The sequence below is a fragment of the Podarcis filfolensis genome, assembly GCF_964270895.1.
Source record: "Podarcis filfolensis genome assembly, chromosome: 5".
NCBI lineage: Eukaryota > Metazoa > Chordata > Lepidosauria > Squamata > Lacertidae > Podarcis > Podarcis filfolensis.
In genome coordinates, this window is record NC_139608.1 from 10,970,653 (window position 1) to 10,996,505 (window position 25,853).

The window sequence follows — 25,853 nt, forward strand, 5'->3', positions numbered from 1 at the left end:
TTTTCACATCACCAAATTCTAATGGATTTTCGTGGAAACTTTTTTTTTGTTTGTTTCAAATCACAAGCTGATGTGGAAATGTAGAGAATTTAAGAGTGGAAAAATGAGGAACTGAGAAAAACTGAAATTGACATATTCACCCATCCCTAGCTTAGAGCAGGTTTACCATCTTCTCTGCTGTTTGTGAGAACTAGGCCTCAACCTTTGGGTCAGTGTTGACTTCAGGTTTTGGATGGCCTTTGGGCAAGACATCCTCCATGGGCACTTCTCCTTCAGCGAGTCTACCCTCCTTGCTGCAGCAAACCCTGGAGCATGGGGCCCTTGCCAATTGCTTGGTCAAGCCAGCCCCCTACACCTGCTACCAGTATGTCACATTTAGGTAGATATGATTTACTGGTTAGTGTGACACAATGACAGCTTGGTATCCAGTTTCCAGAGGAAAGCTTTTAACATGACACTCAAAAGTCAACTCTAAGATCTATTGCTGCGGAAAGTCATTGAAAGAAAAATACCTTGCCATCCCATGAGATACACAGCAATCCTCACCATCCCAAAATGCTGGCAAAGTTTCTAAGGGGAGGAACCATACCACAGTGGCAGACTTGAATGAAGAAGGTCCCTGTCAGGGACAAGGCAGAGGAAGAGGAGTGGTGGAGACCACCTCCCTATCTTGACCCTTCTAGGGAGGAGGAAGAGGAAGACAGTGTTAGAATTCCTGCTCCATGATTGCAGTCATGGGATTTTTGTCTATCACATGACGGTGTATGTTTTGACTCCACAAAGTGGGAAGTGATGGAGACAGGATGTTTGTGTTACTATGTTCCGTGAAGTGGGACTATTGCCCTTTGTTCATTCTCTTTGCTGTTTGAAGGTAGAGAGAGAGGGAGCCATGCTGCAGTGCTCCGTGTGTGTTTATATGTAAATAAAGTAGATCAGTCAAAATGCTGAGTTGCTGAGGTCTGTTATGCAAGCTGTGAAGACTCTGTGGATCCCTAAGTGTGCCGATGTCTGTTGGCATTGGTCGCTGTGAAGTTCGAGCAGAAGAAAGCTTTTGAAGCTCCCGAATGATCAACCAGGAAGGAGGGAACATGCCAGTCAGGCATGTGTCTCTGCCAGAGTCCTACTCAAGAGTAGGATGAGCTCCTGACAAGATTTACAACAGGGGTTTGTGGGAGGTCACAGCTCAGAGGCAGATGACGGGGAAAGTTGGTAAATAATGAAAGAGGAGGCGCAGACAGAGCCAGACCAGCAGGCTGGCTGACATGGTGTCTTTAGAAAGCATTCCAGACCGACAATCTCCCAGAACCCGGCGAGCCTTAAAAGTAGGAGAGCAAAGAGCTTGAATACAGAGGGCACTTAGCAGCACCCATAGAGGAGGTGGTGATGATGACGAATGAGGAAGTGGGAGAGCCATTAACCAAGAGGCTGGGTTCTATAGCCTCTCTCTGTAAAGTCTGAAATAATAACGGACTGTAAGAAACTTTTCCTTGTCTTTATACTTTCCTGGGCAACCAGCCAGGAGCCACTGACAGTCCCAGCTTCAATCCCTGTGACTTCCATTAAAATAATCAGCTAGCAGGTGCTGGAAAAGGTGATATCAAATGGCACTGAGATCTGTGTTTCCGCTCTCCTGCCCTTGGCCACAGAAACTGGCTGCCTGAATGAGGCCTGGAGCTGCTACAAACAGCAGCAGAAGTTTTGAGGATCTCACACCTGTGGAATTTGCTGTTTCATTAACTCCCCCGGCAGGGCTGGCACCAGGGCAAATGTCCCTTTTCTCTAACGCATGGGCTGGCCCCGATTGCAATGCTGAGGAACAGCAGCTTGGAGCTGGCCTGGCAGTGCCATCACCGGCACCTCAGTGCCAGCCTGCTTAATCATTTGGGAAGCACTGGAGAGCCACACGACAAAGAGTGCCCAGGACATTGCGAGACAAATCTAATGCTGGGCCTTTACAGCACAACAGGGAAATCACCCAACAGCCGCGTACAGTGACAGCAAAACAAAAAAAGGAACTGCCTCCCTCCCCCTGCCAAAATTAAACCTTGGAGAACTCTAAAATGTGCAATCACATGCAACCGCGGGCTGCGGATCCCCAATCAAGACATCGTAAGCACCTCTGAACAAAGGCAGCCTGATTAACACACACAGCTTGATGTGACTTGAAGCAAAACAACCGTCTCTCTGCCATATTAAAAGCAGCACTGTATTGAATGATCCTCAGCTGGGGCTGCTGGGGCTGCAGGGCTTTAGATCCCAAAGCTTGGGTGGGTGGATCCTGGAAGTTAAGCATTGCTACATAGCAAACCAGGTAGTGGAGTGCAGGATGGTACCCCGTGGAGCAAGGAAGCTATGTCGGATGGAGATGGATGCATTCAGACATGGGGAATATGGTTACAGGTAGGTAGCCATGTTGGTCTGCCGCAGTCAAAACAAAATAAAACAATTCCTTCCAGTAGCACCTTAGAGGCCAACTAAGTATGTTATTGGTGTGAGCTTTCGTGTGCATGCACACTTCTGAAGAAATGTGCATGCACACAAAAGCTCATACCAATAACAAACTTAGTTAGTCTCTAAGGTGTTACCGACGCGGGTGGCGCTGTGGGTTAAACCACAGAGCCTAGGACTTGCCGATCAGAAGGTTCGCGGTTTGAATCCCCATGATGGGGTGAGCTCCCGTTGCTCGGTCCCAGCTCCTGTCAACCTAGCAGTTCGAAAGCATGTCAAAGTGCAAGTAGATAAATAGGTACTGCTCCGGCGGGAAGGTAAATGGCATTTCCGTGCGATGCTCTGGTTCGCCAGAAGCGACTCAGTCATGCTGGCCACCTGATCCTGAAGCTGTATGCCGGCTCCCTCGGCCAATAAAGCAAGATGAGCACCGCAACCCCAGAGTCGGTCACGACTGGACCTAATGGTCAGGGGTCCCTTTACCTTTAAGGTGCTACTGGGGGAAATATGGTGTTAGTTTTCCTGATTATAATGCTGGTGCTTCTGTCCTGTTTTCTAATGTCTCTTTCATACTTCCATACCTATCATGTTCTGGAACTGTGGCTTTAGGACTGATATACCAGCATGCTTCTCTAAATTTCATTCACATAAATGCGTACGATGTGACACAGCAACTTCACCGTCAGACCATGTTGCTACTCCCCAACCCTTTCTGCTTGTGTTCCTGCCGTAAAAACAGTATAGCCCCCAAATTTTGTCACTTTACTCCAGCTGTCAGCAAACTTTTTCAGCAGGGGGCCGGTCCACTGTCCCTCAGACCTTGTGGGGAGCCGGACTATATTTTGAAAAATATATATGAAAGAATTCCTATGCCCCACAAATAACCCAGAGATGCATTTGAAATAAAAGCACACATTCTACTCATGTAAAAACACGCTGATTCCCAGACCGCCCACAGGCCGGATTTAGAAGGCAATTGGGCTGGATCCGACCCCCGGGCCTTAGTTTGCCTACCCATGCTTTACTCCCAAGATTTTCCGGGCTAAGGGGGCTGCAAGAGGATTTTCCCTGGAATTGAACAACAAGGAAATAAGTGTTAAGCATTCCATCGGATTTTGAGAGTGGGTTTTTTTTTTTTAAAAAAAAGTTGTGTGGCGATTAAGTTAGGGAAATGTTAGGGAAACGGAACAGGCTGCTGTGTGAATGCAGTCTATGTGTGAGGGTTGGAGGTGCAGCTAGTGCATATGGACATGCTGAAGATGGAGCTTTTGTGTGTGCGCACTCTGTCACCATTTTAAGCCCAGATGTGTTCACCTGAATGCCTGAAGAGGACTATAACAGTCAGGGCCGGATTTAGGTTTGATGAGTTCCTCAGCTACTGAAGGCAATGGGGCCTTTTCTATGTCCAGCTGCCCTCTGTCAACAACAAATTGTTGCTGTTTTTTGTGTTGAATATATGCTATATGGTAATTTATAGACCTAATAGGTATCTAAAGCCATTTGCACATAACAAAATAGGAGCCTACACAACACAAAACACTGTTGCTGTATGTAGGTTTTATTTTATTTGTTTTTTTATCTTATATTTTGGAAATGTACATCCAGTGGTTTTTTCCCTTTAATTTTTTTTGGGACCCCCAACTGAGTGGGGCCCTAAGCTATAGCTTGTTTAGCTTATACGTAAATCTGGCACTGATGACAGTACTAGAGAAGTGATCCCATTTATGATCACAAAGAAGTAAGTCCAACTGAGTTAAACTTCCTAAGAATTCTGCAACTCATCATTCAAGAAGGAATCTCTACCTACCCCACTGTGATTAGGGCTGGGCAATATATCGATATATCATGCAAAACCAGTTTGAAATCCATATCGTGATATCGGTTTTATAATTTTTGACCTGGCAATATAATAATAATAATAATAATAATAATAATAATAATAATAAGAAGAAGAAGAAGAAGAAGAAGAAGTTATTTATACCCCACCCATCTGGCTGGGTTTCCCCAGCCACTCTGGGCAGCTTCCAACAGAATAATAATAATAATAATAATAATAATAATAATAATGCAATAAAATATCAAACATTAAAAACTTCCCTAAACAGGGCTGCCTTCAGATGTCTTCTAAAAGTCAGATAGTTGTTTATTTCCTTGACATCTGGCGGGAGGGCGTTCCACAGGGCAGGTGCCACCACCGAGAAGGCCCTCTGTGTGATTCCCTATAGCTTCACTTCTCACAGTGAGGGAACCATTAGATCATGGTGTGTGTGTGTGTGCTATGCAAAATCACAATGTGGGGGAAAACCATGAAGCCAGCCGATGCCTCTACATAGCGCCATCCCTATTTCAGACATTGTGATATATCAGTACATCACGATGTTTAGCTGGTGATATATTGTGATGATGAAATTCAGAAATTGCCCAGCCCTAACAGTGACCACTGGATACAGAAAGTTTTCCCATATTTATGATATGATTCCCTGCTCTGAGAGCAAGAGCCACAGAAGGACAAAGGATGAGATGAGAATGGAAATTCATCTCCAGTCTTCCCTGATTCCTACTTGTAGTTGCTCACAGGGCAAATGGGCTAATTGCAAGTCTGTTTTAATTTCTCTTTGCCTCTTGTCAAGCCGTGTGCTTCCCTTATGCTAATACAGCAAGCCATGAACCTATTCAGAAATAAATGCCTATTGCAGTTTTCGCATTACAACTTCATGTTTCTTCAGATGTTTGGCTCTCGAGAGTGCAGCCGTGTCTTTACAAGAATAAGGTAAGAAAATTCCGTGAGTCTTGCAAGCAACAAATGCTTTGCATTTACATTACTGTACATTTCAGAAGCTATTTACTTCAGCAGTTAAACGACTGCATATATTTTGCAACTGGGTGAACCTGGTTAAGAAGCGACGGAAAAAATTGAGTCAAGGCTGCTTTGCATCTGAAGATTTCCAAAGCAGCTTTTGCTTCCAAGCAGGAAGTAGGAAAACTAGTATATGCCATGTGCACAAAGAGGATATGCATACACTTGCCATACATAATGATGTATTTGCAGTCTACAGTCGTACCTTGGTTATCGAATGGCTTAGTTGCCAAACAAATCGGCTCCCAAAAGCGGCAAACCCGGAAGTAAGTGTTCTGGTGTGCAGACGATTTTTGGAAGCTGAACTTCCGACGCAGCTTCCGCTTGAGTGCAGGATGCTCCTGCAGCCAATCAGAAGCTGCGCCTTGGTTTTCGAACGGTTTCAGGAGTTGAATGGACTCCCAGAACGGATTATGTTCAGGAACCGAGGTACCACTGTACATGACTTTTCCCTACTAAGAAGTGATATCTATGTAGGAAATCTTATGTATATGAACTGGCCCTTAGAGCTAGGCAGAATAAAATAATTGGTTCAGAGAGGTGGAAGGGACCTTGGAAGTCATTTAGCTCAATCCCCACTAAAATAATGCCTTTTTGTAGGTTATTATTACGAAATATGTAGTGTTTGGACATTTTACTAAGCTCTTGCATTTTCGTACACATTACTCAACTGGAGAACTTCATTGCAAAATTCAGAGAGGTGCGAATTTCAGAGGATGACTGAATTTTGGTTTGCATACTGTTTCAGGAAGTGCAAATTAGGCACAGTCACCTTTAAATGTGAACGGAACCAAACTTCTCTTCTGTCCCCCATTGTATGACTGAGCTACATCTCACCCAAATGTGTTGGCAAAAATGGTACATTCCTTGAATTTGATGGACACTGCCCCTATCCTTCATCTTAAAAAGCAGAGACATCACCTTGCCAACAAAGGTCCGTATAGTTAAAGCTATGGTTTTCCCAGTAGTGATGTATGGAAGTGAGAGCTGGACCATAAAGAAGGCTGATCGCCGAAGAATTGATGCTTTTGAATTATGGTGCTGGAGGAGACTCTTGAGAGTCCCATGGACTGCAAGAAGATCAAACCTATCCATTCTGAAGGAAATCAGCCCTGAGTGCTCACTGGAAGGACAGATCCTGAAGTTGAGGCTCCAATACTTTGGCCACCTCATGAGAAGAGAAGACTCCCTGGAAAAGACCCTGATGTTGGGGAAATTGAGGACACAAGGAGAAGGGGACGACAGAGGACGAGATGGTTGGACAGTGTTTTCGAAGCTACCAGCATGAGTTTGACCAAACTGCGGGAGGCAGTGGAAGACAGGAGTGCCTGGTGTGCTCTGGTCCATGGGGTCACGAAGAGTAGGACACGACTAAACGACTAAACAACAACAAGCCCCCATCCTTCTGTATGCTGACAGCCATTCTTGCCCAGCGAACATTCAGTTTGGCCCAGGATGGCCTGGTTTCAACTAGCCTGCTCAAGGAGGTAGTTAGAGGGAACTGCTTTGCAACATCAATAACAGCAAACAAGCATCCTTCAAAGACACCAATCTGCCCCTACAATGTGCGGCCACAGGAGAATGGTGATGCATTCCAAGAAGCAGCTTCACTTCCCATGTGATAGTGGTGCTGGGCAAGAAGAGCCTCAGCAGCACCCCACATGAATGGTGTGTGTTTGCCATAGAACACTCCCCAGAATCCTCTGGGGTTCTGCAACAGGCATGCAGGAGTTTCTTGGCAAAAGCGACAGAGTTTGCCAGAGGCAGAAACTTGGAAAAACCCTCTTACAAGAATGACCTTAAGAAAAGTCAGCATCTTGTAGACTCAATTCCTTCTAAAATGAGATTTGTATTAGTCTTCCTTGGTGTACTAATATATATCAGCAGGGTGGTTGTGTGAATGAATTCAATGCATACGATAAAGATGGAAGGTTTAACAGGGCCATATAAATGCAAAAGAGATTTTGTGCCTTAAAAACCCGAAGCAAACCCCCGTAGCAACAATGGCTTTTAATGCAAATCAAAATTTGAATGGTTGAAAAACAATGTTACATTAAAAATGGTCTTTCAACTCAAGTCTGTCTATAGAATCTCTCTCTCTCTCTCTCTCTCTCTCTCTCTCTCATACCTCCTTAGAACTATCTATATGGATTCTTGTTACTTTTTCACAGCCGAGAAAATAATTGTGGAAATGAACATACAAGCCAGGGCAAAGTATTGCACTGTAAAAGACAGTATAGATGAAAACAGGAAGGAAGGTTCGATAAGGCCCCTGTTGCAAATTGCAAACACAGTTATCTATTGCTAACAGCAACTTGCCGACACAGATAATTCAAAAATATGATGCCCGTTCATTAAGTAGCTCCAAAAGAAATTGCACACAACAATATGCCAGTTCCATCTTAGTCTCGTTCACTTTAAACAGGAGTGAAGAAGTTGTCGACTGCAGCCTTTGATTATAAAGCCATTTCTGTGCATCTGCTCCATCCTCGCCTAGGACCCTTGGCAGCCAGCGAACCGTTATCCAATTTGACAGCAATATTCCAGAGTGATAAGAGTGTGCCATTAGGGAAACGCGCCCCCCCGTGACCCGGCCACACAACAATCCGAAAACAAGGAAGTGGAGACAACAGCGAACGAAACAAGCAAGCACTAGGGCCCCGAGGACACTGGAACTTTGCAGATAATGCAGGTCTTGACATGTCTCCTTTTTTTTTTTGCATGAAACAACCGAAAAGCAACCCCTGCCAGAAAAGACCGACTCCAAGAAGCATCTCTCGCTGATGTCAGAATAAAAGCAAATCATCTACACAGATGGCACTTTTGCCTGCACACAGAACCAATGCTTTGTGACCAGAACCCCTGCTAGGATTACCTGTCAGGGAAGAAGCAACTGCAGCAATTTACCTTGAGAGATTTCCCTAACGCCCAGGCAGCAACTCCGAAGGGTTAAAGGCAGTGACTTTTCTCCCCCCTCCCTTTTTTTGGGTTACAGTACTTGCAGATCACAACTCTAGGAGGACAGAGAAAATCAAGATGCAATAGCAAGCCAGGGTTCCTTACCAACGGTCAGTGCACATAAGGGGAGACGGAGTTCAGAACTCTGTGGGCAGACACAAGAGCGAGCGAGCGAGAAACTGGCAGCTTTGTTTTACAAGCCACAACTCTCCAGCCCGGAGACGGAAAGTCAGTCTGCCGCTTGGATGTCCTGCCACAGCTCAGCGGGTCATTGTCATGCTCACGGCGGCTTCTGCCATGGCTTCTTCCCACCATGACCTGCAAGGCGTCCAAGTGGAGAAGGAGGGTGCTCCAGAAGCTGGAGGAGGCACCGTCGCAAAGTTGCACTTGCCGAAGCTCACAATTTATGGTTTGTTAACATGAGCCGGCTGATCCAGAGAGCACGTGAGCCTTGCCTTCTCCCTGCCCTCCACCGGTCTGACACAAGCATGCTCACAAATGGAGCAAGCAGACAGCCTTGAACAGACCAGAGGAAGCTGCCTTGCTCTGTGTCAGAACCTTGGTCTGCTTGGTTCAGTATCTTCTACACTGACTGCTCTCCAGGTTGGTTTTGGACCTAAAGCAGCTGGGGGTTGAACCTGCAACCTCCTGCATGCAAGGAAGATGTTCTACTACTGAAGTTATGGCCCTTTCCTAAACAGGTAAGGGATCCTACCTGCATCCCTCCCCCCAAAAACCCTGAATTTAAATATGACCTTTAAAGAAGATGGGTAAAGAAAAGAGATCCCTTGCCTGTTTGATCTTTTAATACAGCAGAAACTGAAGGCAAACAGTCCCTGCCAGCATCCTTAACTATTCAATGATCTGTTCTATTGGTGCCCAATCTCACAAAGGTGAAAACAGGCATCTTTGTAAAAGTTTAAATCTCCATGTTACAGGGAGTTGAGGAGATTCACACAGGAAAGTTACAGACCTGATATTTAATACCAAATACTACCTTAAATATCATCTCAGTTTTGTGACAGTAGCACTCCCCCCCCCATTAAAAAGTGTTTCCATATTCACAGCTCTGGGTAAGGTTTCCATGGTGCAAAAGCAGTAAGGTCTCTCAGTTTACCAGGAGCCTGGACTAGGAGTTAATATTCAGACTTTAAGGAACGCGGGTGGCGCTGTGGTCTAAACCACTGAGCCTCTTGTGCTTGCCGATCAGAAGGTCGGCAGTTCGAATCTCCAAGACGGGGTGAGCTCCTGTTGCTCTGTCCCAGCTCCTGCCAACCTAGAAGTTTGAAAGCACGGCAGTGCAAGTAGATAAATAGGTACTGCTCTGGCGGGAAGGTAAATGGCATTTCCGTGCGCTGCTCTGGTTTCAGTGTTCCGTTGTGCCAGAAGCAGCTTAGTCACGCTGGCCACATGACCTGGAAAAACTGTCTGTGGACAAACGCCGTCTCCCTCGGTCTGTAAAGCGAGATGAGCGTCGCCACCCCAGAGTCGTCTGCGATTGGACTTAACTGTCAGGGGTCCTTTACCTATTCAGTCTTTATTCTGATTTCTGCAGAATGGTGGGCTTTAGGGCTTTGTCCTAGGCCTTGTGCAATTGGACATCTTTATAGATTATGTGGATAAAGGTGAAGAGGGAGGCTTATCAGATTTGCACATAAGATGAAACTGGGATGATACCTAGCACTACAAAAGGTTCATACCCTACAACATTTCTCTGATGAAAATAGGGATGTCCCATTCCATAATGATAATTTTACTATTTATACCCACACATCTTACTGGGTTGCCCCAGCTTCTCTGAGCAGCTTCCAACAGGCATAAAAGCATAATAAAACATTAAACATTGAAAAAAACCTTCCCTATACAGGATTGCCTTCAGACAGCTTAGGGGTCGGATAACTCCATACCCTTCAGCATTTCTCCAATGAAAATAGGGACATCCTAAGGAAAAGCGAGACATTGTGGGATCAAATCAGAAACTGGGACGCCTTCTCCAAATCAGGGATGTCCCTGGAAAATAGGGACACCTGGGAGGGGGGGTCTGAAGGTTGACTTGATATTCAAACCAATCTTAGGAGGATAGAACATTGGACCAGAACCAATAAGATGAAATTCAATAGAAATAAATGTAAAGAAGAGTTTGGATTTGATATCCCGCTTTATCACTACCCGAAGGAGTCTCAAAGTGGCTCACAATCTCCTTTCCCTTCCTCCCCCACAACAAACACTCTGTGAGGTGAGTGGGGCTGAGAGACTTCAAAGAAGTGTGACTGGCCCAAGGTCACCCAGCAGCTGCATGTGGAGGAGCGGAGACGTGAACCCGGTTCCCCAGATTACGAGTCTATCACTCTTAACCACTACACCACACTGGCTGCATTTACTGCAGCCCACCAGTGAAACCTTGCCTGGCAGCAGTACATGTGAAAAAGATCCCGGTGTCTTAGCTGACCACAAGCTACACATGAACTAGTGGTGGGATGTAGCTGCCAAAACAGTTAATGGAGCCTCAGCCTTCGTTAACAAAAGTGTAGGTCCCATCCGCACTGTGTATTTAAAGCTGTATCATACCACTTTAATCAGCCATGGTTTTCTCCAAAGAATCCGAGGCATGTAGTTTCATAAAACCATAGAATTGTAGAGTTGGGACTCAGCTAGCCTGGTAAAGAAAAAGCGATTTATACGCGTTGTATATGCGATATAACATTGTGCTGCCAGATGGTGATGTGGAGTCCCATTTTTTTCTACCTGTTTTCCCTGTTTAAATTTACAAAGCTTTAAACCGAAAAGCTTCTTTGATCCAGCCTTGGAAGGGATCCTGAGGATCATCTGGTCCAACCCTCTGCAATGAAGGAGTTTGTTAAGGGTGCTTAGAGTTGAGGGAGACCCCACTTCTCCTCACAGAGCTACACTTCCCAAAGTTTCCAGAGAAGAGGATTGGTGGTTAAACCATGTGGGGAAGTGTGGCACCGTGAGGGGGATAGGTGTCTCCTAACAATTCTCAGTACGCTTAACAAACCACAGTTCAAATTACAAACAAGGCTGGGGAGCAGAAGTTGGAGGTTTTGCTTCAGCACGCTGACGAAGGTCTAAGCTTGGCTCAGAAGCTTTTCTACCAAGCGTCAACAGTGACCAATGGGGAGCCATGAACCAGGCCAACCAGGAAGGTGTATATGAGCTGGCAAAGCCCTCTTCTGGCCAAGACATGCAATTGTAGAGGATCACATTGGTTAGTAGTTAGGTTCTGGGGAGAAGCAAGACTAACCCATGGCTAACACAACTGCCCCACAGGCCATTACTGGAGCCACAAACTCCTTGGTGGTTATCCCCATTGGAAGCACATGCTGTTAAAAAACTGAACATGGAAAGACACTGGCCCTCGTATAGACAGTTGATAACAGAAGACCAAGGCCACTTAAAGTTAAAATCATTCGGGGAGTTAAGGCAACATGTATCTGATTGGCTCCAATACCATCAGTTGAATAGTGTCTTTAAATCAGATATCAAAAAAGGTTTTGGTAAAGAAAATTCAAAATTCCAATCAATATTATTAAAAAATAACAACAAACTTCTATCAGAAATGTATGATTTCCCATTGGAGTGGGACCTGAAGGATGAACTTGTAAAGGAGGTGCAGTTAAAATGGCCCCAAGACATTGGCAGGGCTATCTATTTAGAACAGTGGGAGAGGCTATGGCAAGTAGATATTAACTTTGCAACCTGCTACTTTATTAAAGAAAACTTTATAAAAATGTTCTTTAGGTGATACTTGACACCAACCAAACTCACAAAATTTTACAAACTAAAGTCTAACTTATGTTAGAAATGCGGAAAAGCTGAAGGAACAATGATCCACGCTTGGTGGAGATGTGAAAAGATTAAAATCTTCTTGGGTATAATACATGATGAGTTAAAAAAATGCTCAGGACTTCCATAGAAAAAGAAACCAGAGGCATATCTACTGGGCATAATAGGGAGTGATATCTCACAGAACAAGAAAATAATTTTTTATATGCCACAGCAGCAGCTAGAATAGTTCTAGCCAGCAAACGGAAAAGCGAGGCAATACCCTCTAAAGAGGAATGGATTTATAAGCTAAGTGAATACATAGAGTTGGCAAAACTAACAGCAGCCATAAGACCCCAAACAAATCAAAATTTAAAACTAGAATGGAATTATTTTGAAGAATACATGGAAAAATACTATTCTAAAAATATGTATGTTAATATGCATAGATTAAATATGGAAAGTAGATGTGAGAATATGAATATATGCCTAGTAAGTATAGATTAAGTAAGTAAGTAGGTAAAGCAAAGATGAAAATGAAATCAGGAATAGTTGTAAGAGATGAAGATTCTTAGAAATGCAATGAACTAATCAAATTAAAATTTAAGGAAGTCGAGCTGTGGTGGAGGGAGGTCACGGGGGTGGGTAAGATGTCTTGCTTGAGTTTGTAGGGACTATATGTATTATATGTATATTTGTGTTATTTGTTTTGAGGTGTATTTGTGTTATTTGTATGCATTATTTTTCTCTCAATAAAATTATTAAAAATATTAAAAAAAAACAAAAACCAACTGCCCCACAGGGAGCAAAAAAAGAGGAGAGAGTGTTTTTGTGAAATGCAACCAATAAGTTTCTCTAGATTTAATAATGCTACTAACCTGCTAGATTTGTATACAGTGACCTCTCCATTGCAGCTTCCCTGTCCCTCAATACAAATGATGTTATTTTACTTTATTGCTACATTTATATCTCACATTTTACATTGTTCTTCCCCTCCTTCCCATATCACCAAAGTCACCCACTGAACTTGGCTGAGTGGGGATTTCAACCGTCATCTCCCAAGTCTTAGTCCAACACTCTAACCACTACACCACACTGGTTTTAAACATGGAGGATTCTTAGAAACCTCTTCTGAAGCAGCAATGGACTGGATATATGCATGCACATGTGGCTGTGGAAAGTCAATACAATCTATATTTTTGTGCGTGGATATTTACATACTTATTCCTTGATTGCAACCATTCTGTGATGTTAATAGCATTTGGCTCTCTTGTTACAACCAGTAGCATTTGGCTGACTGGGATGCAGAGAGGATAATGGTGATGATAAATGTTCATAAATATTCTTATCAGGGAAGTATAAAATGATTGCCATAGGAAATGCCAGATCTACCAATGCACCCAATGCAGACGGGGGTGGGGTGGGAGGTGTGGGACAGAAACTTTTCTTCTCCCCCTTTTGCCCCCTCCATTGAGCTGTGTGGGAGGGAATGAACCACATCAGTTCCAAGGCTGAGCCCCTCTTTTTTTGGACAAGGTCTCACCAGCACACCTCCAGAATACTCTGTTTTAACCCCATTGCCAGACAGTCACCATTGGTGATACATCATAGGAAGCTGTCTTCGACTGAGTCAGGTCCATTGCTCCATCTAGCTCAGTGTTGTCTACACGGACTGGCAGCAGCTTTCCAGGATTTCAGACATGGGACAATTCCCAGCCCAACCTGGAGATATTAAAGGAGGTGAGAGCAGGTGCCCCACCTAGGCCCAAAGTCACCCTAGGCCTCAAACTGTCCAAAATTCCTTTCTCTCTTCTAAAAATCCAAAACAGCTTTTCTCTGCTCTTCTCTGCTTTCTCACAAGATGCTGTTGCATAGGCAAAATGTTACTTTTATCAGTACGAGAGAGCTTCAAAAAGGCCAATGAATAGGCTCTGTCAATGCCAAGAATACTCAGGCCTGGGAACTGACTCTTATCTCATTCAGTTGTAACACATCTTGGACACGCTGAACCGCAAGGCTCCTCAACCCCCTTGGGTTCTCATCCCCCTTTCCTGGGAAGGGTGCCAAGAGTCCCAAGAGTCCCAAAGACAGGAGCTTTCTGTTGATGCTCAGGAAACTCATCATGGGGCAGGGCTCCTGAGGAGGAGGAGAAAGGGGAGGGAACTGGAGGGAATAGATGTGCAAATGACTGTGAACTTGTGCTTGTTTGTGAATCTAACACGCTTGCTCCTTCTACCAGCCCGGATGGTAGAAATAAAGCTTTTTCTCTGAAACTATTCCTTGAGTGTCTGTTTTGACTCCCATTTCCCTGTCCTGGGCGCAAAGCTCTTCCCACCCGAGGGCAAAGCCTAAAAAGGCTACAATATGAGGGATTGAACCTGGGATCTTCTGCATGCAAGACAGATGACATACCACTCACCCATGGCCTTTCATGAATGCCCATGAAACATTCTAGTGGGGAAACACCAGGCGTTGAAGCTCAGGTTAGTGTATGCGCTGTTCTACTGATGGGCATTCCTCTGCAGCCACAGAGCACCACTTAACACCAATTCCAACAATCCATCCAGTCTATGTACAGATAGGTAGCCGTGTTGGTCTGCCATAGTCAAAACAAAAAAATTTTTTTCCTTCCAGTAGCACCTTAAAGACCAACTAAGTTAATTCTTGGTATGAGCTTTCGTGTGCATGCACACTTCTTCAGATACACTGAAACAGAAGTTGCCAGATCCTTCTATATAGTGAGAAGGTGGGGAGGGGTATTACTCAGAAGGGTGGTGGGAATGGGTGATTGGCAGATAGCTGTGATGAGCCTGTTGACGACTCTTAACGACTCTTAACGACTGGCTACTTCTGTTTCAGTGTATCTGAAGAAGTGTGCATGCACACGAAAGCTCATACCAAGAATTAACTTAGTTGGTCTTTAAGGTGCTACTGGAAGGAAAAAATTTTTTTTGTTTCATCCAGTCTATGTTTATTCAGGAGTAAGCCTCATTAAACCCATTGGGACTAAGGGCTCACCCACACTTTCACTTGAACCATGCCTGGAAAGTGCAAGTTTAAGGGCTTTCCCACTTGTCTCCACATGTCTAAGTGGTTTTTCGTATGTCCCACCAATTTCCCTGGGAAAACATTTGTTCTGATTCAGTGGCGGGACGAGTGGAAGTGTGGCTGGGTATTACACTGGTAGAAAGACTGCTTCCAACTAACCATTGGTTCATTTGCCAACACTATGCAAATAATTCAAGAATATCTGATGTTTTCTGATGGCACCTAGTTTTTGTGTCATCTAGTTGACCCTGGGAAGCAGGTCAAAAATAACAGACAGCAGCATCAGCCCTTGAAGCCTTGACAAAGGGAAGTAAACAAGATATTCCAGAAGTTGACATCTTGACAAAAGGTGAAACATCCATGGGTGAAGATCTGTAACTATGGGCATCATGAGAAGCAATTTGGGATCTTTCCTGGCATAATACTTAATGGCCATGCATTGCCTAGTAATACCAAACAGAACAGAGCCACAATAGTTTCTAGCAAGAATGATCTGTGATTGTGCTATGTTTTGCTCCCAACCCACCCCTGTTCTATGTTCCCATGACACACGAGGGTAGTGCATACCAATGTCAGGGAAATAAATGTAATCCTGATTTATGGGTGTTGTGTATTTTTATCCTTTCCCTTTCCTCTGTTACTCCCTAAGGCCTGACATATTCCCTGCTCTCTGAGAGCAAATACCCAAGTGAGATGGATGTGGCGAGTGCACAGATAACAAGGAGGCAGTTGCCCTGGCAACAGAAGTCCATGAAAACATTCTGAGCATCTTCTGCCTACTGCTCACTGTCCTTTGCACAGTGGCTGAAACAAGAAACAGATGTTAAATCTCAGCCCTGGGTTTTTTGTGGGGTTTTTTGGAAGCTGCAATTCAAGAGCAAGAAGCAGAGATAGCCCATATGTTTGCACACTAATAATCTCTTGCTCCCTACGTACAACACTGGGTGCAATGGCCAAGTAGGGATAGCCACTTAACTCTCTTCCTTGAGCCGTGATAGCAAGGCTTGTACAGCACTGTGCTTCCATGGAGGGTTTTGAAAACAGTCACAACACGCCTGAGGAACCAGTTCCTAGAAATGCAGCAAGGAAATTCTGTAATTAAAGAAGATGGCTCAAAAGGTCTTGGGCCATTCCTTGGAGGTACTATGAAGATAGGCATGTCTGGAGGCAAAGGGTGGGAGCACTGACCACCAGCTTTTCATGATGTTGCAGTGGGTGGCTATTGACTGCACAGTTGTGCCGATCCGCCCTGCTGAATCATGGTGATATCATCCCACATTAGCTGATGCTTTGATGACATCCAGATGCCTGCTCTACATGCAGAGAGCCAGAAAGCTTCCACTGTTCTTGGAACTGGTACTTGGTTACTCCAGAGGGCAGGGCTAGAACCGATGGATGGAAATTCTAGGGAAGCACATTTCAGCTAAACAAGTGAGGTCCTAGGAGCTGTTGGACAGTGGGACAGACTGCCTGGGGAGGTAGCTGGCTCCTCCCTCGCTGGAGGCATTTAAGAAGGGACTTGATGGGCATCTTTCAGAGATGCTGTAGCCACATCCTGCATCTCAGGTCCTTAACTGAGCAAGGGAGTTGTGTTAGAGTCCCATCTAAAAGTCTATGGATCTACAAAAGGCAGTAGCAGCAGAGGCTGGTCTATTAGGATGAAGGTGTTGAGATGTGTCCAAGGAAACAGGGGCAATTTGCAGGCCCCCAGCTGGCTCCAGTCCACCGGCCGGCAGCCGGGTGATCTCCGGTCCTTGGCACAGCATGAAACAGTGACCCGCAGCTTCAGAACTCTTCAGAAGCTGGAGCACGCTCTAATCAGCAGAGTAATTAACTCTTCGCAACAGAAGGGCAGATGGAGGCATATGTAAAGCATATTTACAAGCAGTTTATTCAGGACAAAGGGAAAACATGACTTCTCCCTTTCATGTCCAAGCAAGCAGCGTAAGCAAAAGCTATACACAAAACGGAAGTTCCCGGAAAGCTGTGCTGGACTGTGAACAGGCATGTGACACACAGCAATCATGCCTGTTCTTTTTAAGGTGGAACGGAATATCCTAACAGAAGGGGCACCACTCCACGAACTTCAACTTGACCTCAGTCAGCCCAGACTTGCCTGCCCATACTTGCAACCAGTCCAGGGGATGGAACTGCCTGCCAGTTTCCTCCCCTCAGCCTCAGGGCTTATGTACACTTTCTCTTTTCCTGCTACCTCCCCCGCCCCCCCGGGGAAAACCTCTCTTTAGCACTTAAACGGAGAAAACGGCAGTTTGGGTTTTCACGAGCCCTGCTTCACACTCTCCATGCTTATTTCAGCTGGAATGTGTCCTTGACTTCCGATAATGTCTCTCGCTTCTCTGGATGGAGGCTAGGGAGTGGTGTGGGTGGAGAAACTACCCTGAAACAAAAAAGGTGAATTTTACATTTGTCACTCCTCGCTTTTGAATCTAGCCCTGCCCAACACTGGCATCTGGAAGGTTGTTCAGAAGGGAATGTAGCCTTCAGTCTGAAATTGTTTCCCATCCCTGTAACAGCAGAACCAAAACAACGGTCATGCCAGAAGGGGTGGAGTTTTGAAGCAACAAGGAACGAGAATGAGCTGTAAGTATTTATTCAAAATACTTCAAAAGCCACACATTCTGCAGCAATGGACTGGAGCGTCCCTTCTGGAGGTCAAGGCTCGTCACCAAATTGCAGAAGGAGATGAAAAAGGCTCCAGTCACATCCAGTGTCAGTTGGGGAATGGGTTAAGCTTGGATTTTGCAGAGGCTTTGGCTGTGGGAGCTACTGTGCGTGGAATTGAAACGGCAGAGTTGTTTAGTGGGCAGATATAAGCTCATCCTCCTGAACGAGATTCTCAGGAAACCTTCTGTGGAAACGAATGAAATTGCTTCATTTTTTTTTATCAGTGCTTGACCAGAGTGAACCGGCAGGCCATAGCTTTAAGGCATTTCAGTTAATCTAGTCCCCTCCTCCTCTTCCCCATATCTAACTGAGCCAAGACAAGTCCATAGCCAGAAATCTGGTTGGAAGCCAGCTTTTACAGTAAGTAACGGCCGTGCTGTGGAATGACACAATTTGGCTGAAATAAGGCAATAATGGGAGAATCCAAAATACATTGAGGTGACCTTGCCTGAGAGTTTGATGGAGCGTCAGCAAAAGACATGCAGAGAGAGAAGAGGGTACAAATTCTAAGACTCAACAAAAGCAAAATTGGGCAGGGGAAAATGTACAATTGATGTACAATGTTGTGAGCCCAAAAGACCTTTTCTGATACATCTCCAGATCTGTGCTTTGACTCCATGTGGAGGGGCTGTGCTCAGTAGGAGAACACATGCTCTGCATGCAGAAGGGCCTGGTCTCAGTCATCAACATCTACAGGCAGGGATTGGAAAGACTCCAAGAGCTGCTGCTGGTCAGTACAGACTAGGGTGGAAGAACCTTTGTCAGAAAATGATGTCCTGGTTAAAATATAACATTCCATGTTTGCTAGGTGAGCACAGGGTTAAGACATACAGAGTCCTCTGTAAATTCCTAGAGCAGTGTTTCCCAACCTTGGGTCTCCAGCTGTTTTTGGACTACAACTCCCATCATACTTAGCGAGCAAGACCAGTGGTCAGGGATGATGGGAAGTGTAGTCCAAAAACAGCTAGAGACCAAAGGTTGGGAAACACTGTAGAGGACACTCTTTGAGGTCACATCCTCTGCTTGCTCAAGTGGGAAGGGTAACTATAGGAACATAATCCTTATCACTTCCACCTCAGGAGCACTCTCTTTCTCGTGATACAGCCATAGGCACAGGATGCAGGATTTGTGCATCCCTGAGCACAGACGCCATCTTTGATCTAAACCATGTATTTTGTAATCTAGAAAAATATTTTACCTGCCTTATTTCACTGCTATTTCCTGCTTAAATCGAGTCTGCAACTTTGTGTAAGTAAATACTTATATATCCTTATAGCACAGACTTCTGTGTTGTTATTTTGTTTAAAGGGGAAGATCCTGTTCCTAGTTTCCATACATACTCATCCAACACTCTCTTCTCCATCCAGGCAAATAAGAAGGCATTGTCAGAATTCAAGGACATATTCCAGTCAGGCAAAAAGCTCTCAATGAGAGTGTGAATCACGGCCAGCAGGGATGTGATCTGGGAAAAGTGCCAAAGGCCAGAGGCCTAGAGGGTCGCATGTCTCCCATGAATGGGAGATTTCACACCCATGTTCTCCACATTGGTTTTCTACCACTTTAGCTGGACTGGCTTTCCCCAAAGAATGTGGGAAATTATAGTTAGTGGTGCCAGTCTAAAATGGCTTGTGGCATCAGGAAATCAGGAAAAGCTGATTTCTTTTTCAAGGAGGTCTTCCCAGGAACAACACTGCTGAACTGAGACCTCTGCAAAGTTATGTGAGGACTGTTGTGTATATAAATAAAAATAAAATTTGATGATATGCAATGTTCAGACTCTTTATATTAAAAAAACCCCTTTACTTTCATAAATGCATAACTTTGAAGAATATATTTACAATCTCATGCTCAGGTTTCTCCCTTTTGACACTTAGGGATCTCCTCTGTCAGTCTCACTTCAGACGGATCACACTGACACACACTGTCCTTGACAGTATTCTGAGAAGTCTCTCTCATCAGCTATTCTTCTCAAACACGCAGAGAGAGACATACAGGGGGAAAAGCAGTTAAAAACGACAGTGACTTGAATAACAGTCACAACAGAACGGAATGCCTCTCTCATGTGACTCACAGTCAGCCAATCATATGAGAGAGCTATTGCCAGAGGAAGAACCCCAGGCTAAAAATACACAGCAATTCAACATAAGCAAACATTCCCATTTCAGGAAAATAAACGATTATTCTTAACTAGTCTTTGGGCACATCTGCACTATGGCACCACTTTAAGCAGCCATGCCCTTCCCCAAAGAATCCTGGGAATTGCAGTTTGTCAAAGGTGGTGAGAGTTGTTAGGAGGCCCCTCTCCCCACCCTATAGAGCTACAATTCTCAGAGGAGAATTGTTAGGAGACCCTGCTTTCCCAGAGAATGCTGGTAATTTTACCTTTATGAAGGGAACAGTGGTCTCCTAGCCACTCTCAGCAACCCAACAAGCTCCATGGCTGTTTAAAGCAGTGTAATACTGCTATCAATGTATAGTGCAGATACGGAGTTCAGTTCTGGTGCAGCAGAGAAGGATGCTTTCTAAGCCATCCCCTGTGCGGGGGGGAAAAAGCCCTTAGTGTCAGCAGCTGCTCTACTCTGCCAGAGCTGACTGAATCCAAACGGAAATGATGAGCCTGTCATTTTGCCCATCTCCTTGAGAGCTCGGCAGTCTACAACCACGGCCTCCGCCAGCTCCTTCAGATAAACCGAGAGGCGAGCAAGTGTGCTTTGGCTGTGCTTGGGGGAAGGAATGCGTTGTAGCACTGCCAGTCTCCGTATTAAAGGTCATCTGGTATTTCCGTGAAGAATGCAGGGCTGGCCTACTGCCCTGGTTCTCTATCGTCGCTGCTTTTCCAGTTGGCCGCCTGCCTGCCCGGTTGCCATCCTACTCTGCAGACAATGTTGTCCTTTTACCGTGGTTCGCTCCATATGGCTTATCTAGGCATTACAGAGGAGGAAAGCCAGGTTTTTTTGTTTTAAAAAAAGGAACAATGTTTTGAAGGATCCATCTTTTGCCTTATTACAATGACTGGGGAAATGAAAGAGAAACTAGTGACAGGCTAGGCCTTTCCTTTAAAATGTAGTCTCACCCAGACATTCACAGACCCTCCAAATGTTCCCATTTCTCAGGGATGTCCCTGATTTAGAGAAGTCATCCCGATTTCTGATTTGGTCCCGGAATGTTCTGCTTTTCCTTAGGATGTCCCTGTTTTCATTGGAGAAAAGTTGGAGGGTATGGAATTATCTGACCCTGAGGCAATCCTGTATAGGTAAGTTTTTAAAAATGTTTAATGTTTTATCATGTTTTTATATAAGTTGGAAGCCCCCCAGAGTGGCTGGGGCAACCCAGTAAGAGGTGTGGGGTATAAATAGTAAAATTATCATTATGAAATGGGACGTCCCTATTTTCATCAGAGAAACGTTGGAGGGTATGCATTCACTAAATATATATGGATGTCTCTGAAGTTTGGTGGCTGGTGCTTTTGACCCCTCCATCAGGCGCTGGTAGCGAGATTTCAGGCACCTTCGCCTGCTCATTGAGGATACAATTCTGTCATAAACAGTCTCATTGCAATCACTCAAGGTGAGATGCTCAAGTCCTCATAGTTGCTTAGGGCAGGAAGCTGTCTGCATTGATCATCCAGACATGTTCATGAGCTATTGGGTTGAAACGGGCCAATCTGTCGAGGTCAAAGTTACATTTGGTTCTCCACCCACTCCTGGCATGTGGACCCTGGAAGTTGTCCAGAACAGAGTGTGACCCTCAAGCTTTATAAGGATCCCTACCTTTGGTATAGACCCTACATGCACATCTGGCACTCTGCATTGCCTAGGCTGGGCACCTGCATGGGTCTCACTAACTGCTGTGCACCATTATCAGCTGAGGCTGGACTATCCCATACCCTGCAAATGTCCTGGGAAAACTTGGACATCCAATTTTTTTCATGTGAGAGCACAGTGGGCATTTGGGTTGCTGTGCTCTCATGAGATTTCGCACAAAGATCTCGCCCCGGAAAAAGCTATTTTTGAAGGGCCTCAATCTTTCATGGCACCCCAAAATACCATGAGAGCATGTTCCCCCAAAAACACATCTTTTGGGTTCTGTGATCTTGTGCAGGTCACATGACTCATGCGGGATCAGAGGCATGAAGACACATGTCCTGGTTTGGAGACTCAACATGTTGGAGTGTATGCCATCCTTTCCTGATGGCTCAGGAAAAGGCTGAGTGGGTAAGGAGGTGAACAGCTAACTTTGCCTGCTTGATGACTCGCTTGACTCCCCTTTCCTGGCAAGCAAAGTATGGTCCAGAAACCATTTTGTAATGTGCTCAACCACTTACATAGTCTAGCCAAGCAAAATATCTCCAGAGGTGATTCATTAATGGATGTCACGATGACGTCCATTTTCTCTTTGACTAAAATTCACTGTGAGAGGGACCTGAGTTGGATTTACTTTGCATTTTTAGGCCACCCAGTGGCAAGAAATTTCAATAGCTGACAGCTGACCATCAAAACAATCAAACAGATTAATAAAACCATAAAATCCTCTCACCAGCATGGAATAAAAACCAGCAACAAAAGGTGAACCAGAACAGCACCAGCAAAGCCTCTTGCTTCAATAAACATCTATGGACTCAAAACGTTTTTTAAAAAAATGATTAGGAGATTTAACAGTCAGAGAAAGGAAAAGGTCTTTTCCTGGTGCCAACAAGGCCACAATGCGTGTGCCAGGCGAGTCTCTCTGGAAAGGACACCAGGGTGGCACCAGATTGGAGCCTTGGCACTGAGGGAGAGGGGTACAACTCTGATCAAAATCTTCTGGAAGCCTATTAGTCATGGAAGGGAAAGCATGTGGTTGAGAGCTCCTTTGAGCTGTATGCCAAAAATACATTCCTATGGGCCCAGCATAGAGAATGCAAGCACACGCCCTACCAGTGCTCCAAGTTATATACAGCCAACATCTCAGTATGTGTCAGAGACTGTCCCCTGTGACAGCGTGCCTTACAATACCCCTGTAAGGTAGGCCAGTGATATGATATTATCCTTATATTACAGATGGGGTGATAAGGCTGTGAGGAAAATGGCTTGCCCGTGCACTTCTAGTGAGATGCTGGATGAAGTTAATTTTTATTAATTCCTATTGCATTTCCATCCCACCTTCTTCCAAGGAGCTCAAAGTGGCTTATATGGTTCTCCCTTCTCCATGTTACCCTCATAACAACCCTGTGAGGTAGGCTAGGCTGAGAGAGGGTGGCTGGCCCAAGATCACCCAGTGAGCTTCACGGCTGTGTAGTGATTTGGACTCTGGTCTCCTAGACCAGCACTCTAACCACTATGCCATGTCTGAATCACAGGCATCCCGGCGAACAGCTTGGATTGGGAGCCACAACTCTATCTCTTCTTCCTGCTTAACAGACTATAGTCTTGAGAAACAGTGACTAAATCTGCACAACTATGTTTTCATCAGTTCAGCCCTCAATCTAGCTGACTCTAGTTTTCCCTTGAGCTCTAAAGAGATCTTGAAAATACGTTTTGCATCTCTGCCATGATAATGATAATAATAGCGCCAGCAGCAAAACTGCTGGCTGAGATCAGCTTCCGGTGAAATACACGTTTGCGATGTGCAAGATCAATGGACTTAGCGAGCCTTAAAGTCCACGGCAGGTAGCAGGACAGCCATGACACCTGGCTACCCAAGTTTGTCTCCACTGGCCCATTGGGTGTGAGAGAAATGACTCAACGGCACCGAGAGCGGCTCACATCTCTTGATTAATTGCTCCCAGTGCCTGCACCTGCATAGCGGGAAAATGTGAGATGCATTTAAAGAGGTTCCATGTGAGCAAAATGATACTGGCAGCCTTTAGCAAGATGCTGGAGATAGACAGAGACAGACAGAGACCATTCCAGTCGGGAGCAAAAGGGGGAAAGTCGCATAAGTGAGACTCACACTATGCCAGTATACTTTTAAAAAATATCTACATGATTCTCTTCTCCTTCCCTAAGGCACTTGAGGCAGTGAACCAGCTTCTCCTTAAGAGATTCAGGTGGCCTCTGTGGCATGGAGTGGCCTTCCATCAGCTTTGGCAGGAGGCTGGACAGCTGGACATGGGTAGCTTAACTACTGTTGTCTATGCTCTGGTAACATCTAGGCTAGATTATTGCAATGCATTATATGTAGGGCTGCCTCTGAAGAATGTCTGTAAACTGGTGAGAATTTGGAATTAGGTTGTTCCCTGGGGGCAAGCTGGTTTGAGCATATTGACCTGATTCAAAGTGCTGGTTTTGACCCATTAGGGCTTAAATAGCCCAGGACCACAATAGCTCAAAGACGGCCTCTCCCCACATGAACTAACCTGGACCCTGCAAACACCCTCAGAGGCCCTCTGAGGTGTCTCCTCAAGATTGCAAATATTTTGACAATCCCAAAGTTTGAGAATCGGTAGCACAGACATTGTAAAGGTGTGGTGATCTGTCGTGGAAGAACCCCACTGAAGAAGATCACAGTGGTTAGCCAGACCTCGTTGCTGCTTGCGAAGGTGCCCTCATGATGGTTCAAGCTTGTAGGTTCACCACTGCCTGTCCTCCGTAACACACGCCCTCCTGCCATTCAGAAGGCACAGTCCATAGTGCAGGCATAGCTAATGCGACGCCCTCTAGTCTAGATGTTGTTGGACTATGACTCTCAACATTCTTGACCACCATCCATGCTGGCTGGGGTTGATGGGAGTTGTAGTCCAACAACATCTCGAGGGTGTCACACTGACTACCCCAATGTAGTGTGCTTTTTAGATGCTTCTTGGAAATGTATCTTTTTTTTTTGCCCTAGCATTATCCCACTGCTGACCACTAGACTATACCGCTTAACATTTTCAACCTCAGTAATTTTGTTTTGAGTCTCTTGCTTTTCTTTTGAGTGTTTTACTGGTTGACACTTATAAGTACTTGCATGCGTGTATTGAACTTTACTGTGTGTTTTAGTTCTCCTGGACCCTGTGGGTAAAGAGCTTTGAGATCTCTTAGGATGGCTTGGGGAGCCATCCTACACACAAGATGCCAGCACAAAGAGAGCCGGTGTTGTTAAGCCACAATAAAGTTACACCTGATCTGTACTCCATTCAGCAGCAGCGCTGCTGCAGCTGCTCCCCCTAAGCCTGGCAGTGGGAAAGCAAGCCTTTAAATGTCCTTGCTGGGTTTCCAGGCCATACGATGGAGCTGAATGAGGATCCAGCCTAACTTCCACCTCTCTCTGCTATGTCCACAGATTAGCTGGCTGAGCCAGGATGAACATGCCCTGGGTGTTCTCTTGTAGGGTCCATCGCATGGGACACTCATACTGCTCCAACCCCCTTTGATGAGACAGCATGGCTCCCTTCCATCCCTGATTCCTAGGTCTCCCTTCCCTTCTCTATGTTTGCTGTTTTACACATGGGTTAGTTAGGATCCCAGGTAGTGCATTGCTGCATACCAGCCCCACAAGGAAGCTACACAATGCAGCTGCAGGGCTCAGCTCATCCCAGATCCCGCCTGCAACTGACCTCAGGAACCCTTGTTAGTCTTATGCCAAGAACAGATTCCAGGCTCAGCTTCCCACCTCCTTCTATCTGGCCCAGGGGAGGTGGTATTCCCTCTCCTTTTCAAAAATCTCGACTCTTTCCCCTCTTTCCAGTTCCCAAGCTTAGCCCTGCTGTTGCTAGTGGCACTTATTTATCTAATCCCCGCCCTTATACCAATTAGACTCTGTTTGCCTGGTGTTTCTCAATTCCCCCTTTTCTCCATATTTGGTAGGTGAGCCTTCCGACTTTGCACTGTCTTAGCTGTAACTGTGCTGCTGGTCTGATTTGAATTCTGGTTGCTTAACCAACCTTTTAAAATTCTGTAACAATCCGCATATTAATCAATGTTTTGGCTTTGCAATAATACTGTACCTTCTTTGATTCAAAGCTCTGTTATGTTGACTGAGTACTAATTATTCCACAAACTAGTGTATAATGTAATCTCTCCATGGTACACCATGACTCTGAGCAAAAGATCTCATTACGTTTGCTGGCTGAGTAGACAGGCATACTACACATGCCTGCATCCTTGCATGT

General features: G+C 45.1%; 1 protein-coding gene and 1 long non-coding RNA gene across 7 annotated transcripts in view; one reads left to right on the plus strand and one right to left on the minus strand.

Annotated features, from left to right (window-relative positions):
- The window catches only part of KCNMB2 (potassium calcium-activated channel subfamily M regulatory beta subunit 2), a 311,462-nt gene that overhangs the window by 71,160 nt on the left and 214,449 nt on the right, over positions 1-25,853 (minus strand). The gene's annotated exons all lie outside the window — the stretch shown is intronic.
- On the plus strand, positions 7,976-16,948 carry LOC310762518. The gene is made up of 2 exons (XR_014548054.1): positions 7,976-8,964; positions 15,321-16,948. It is a non-coding gene; the product is annotated as an uncharacterized lncRNA (long non-coding RNA).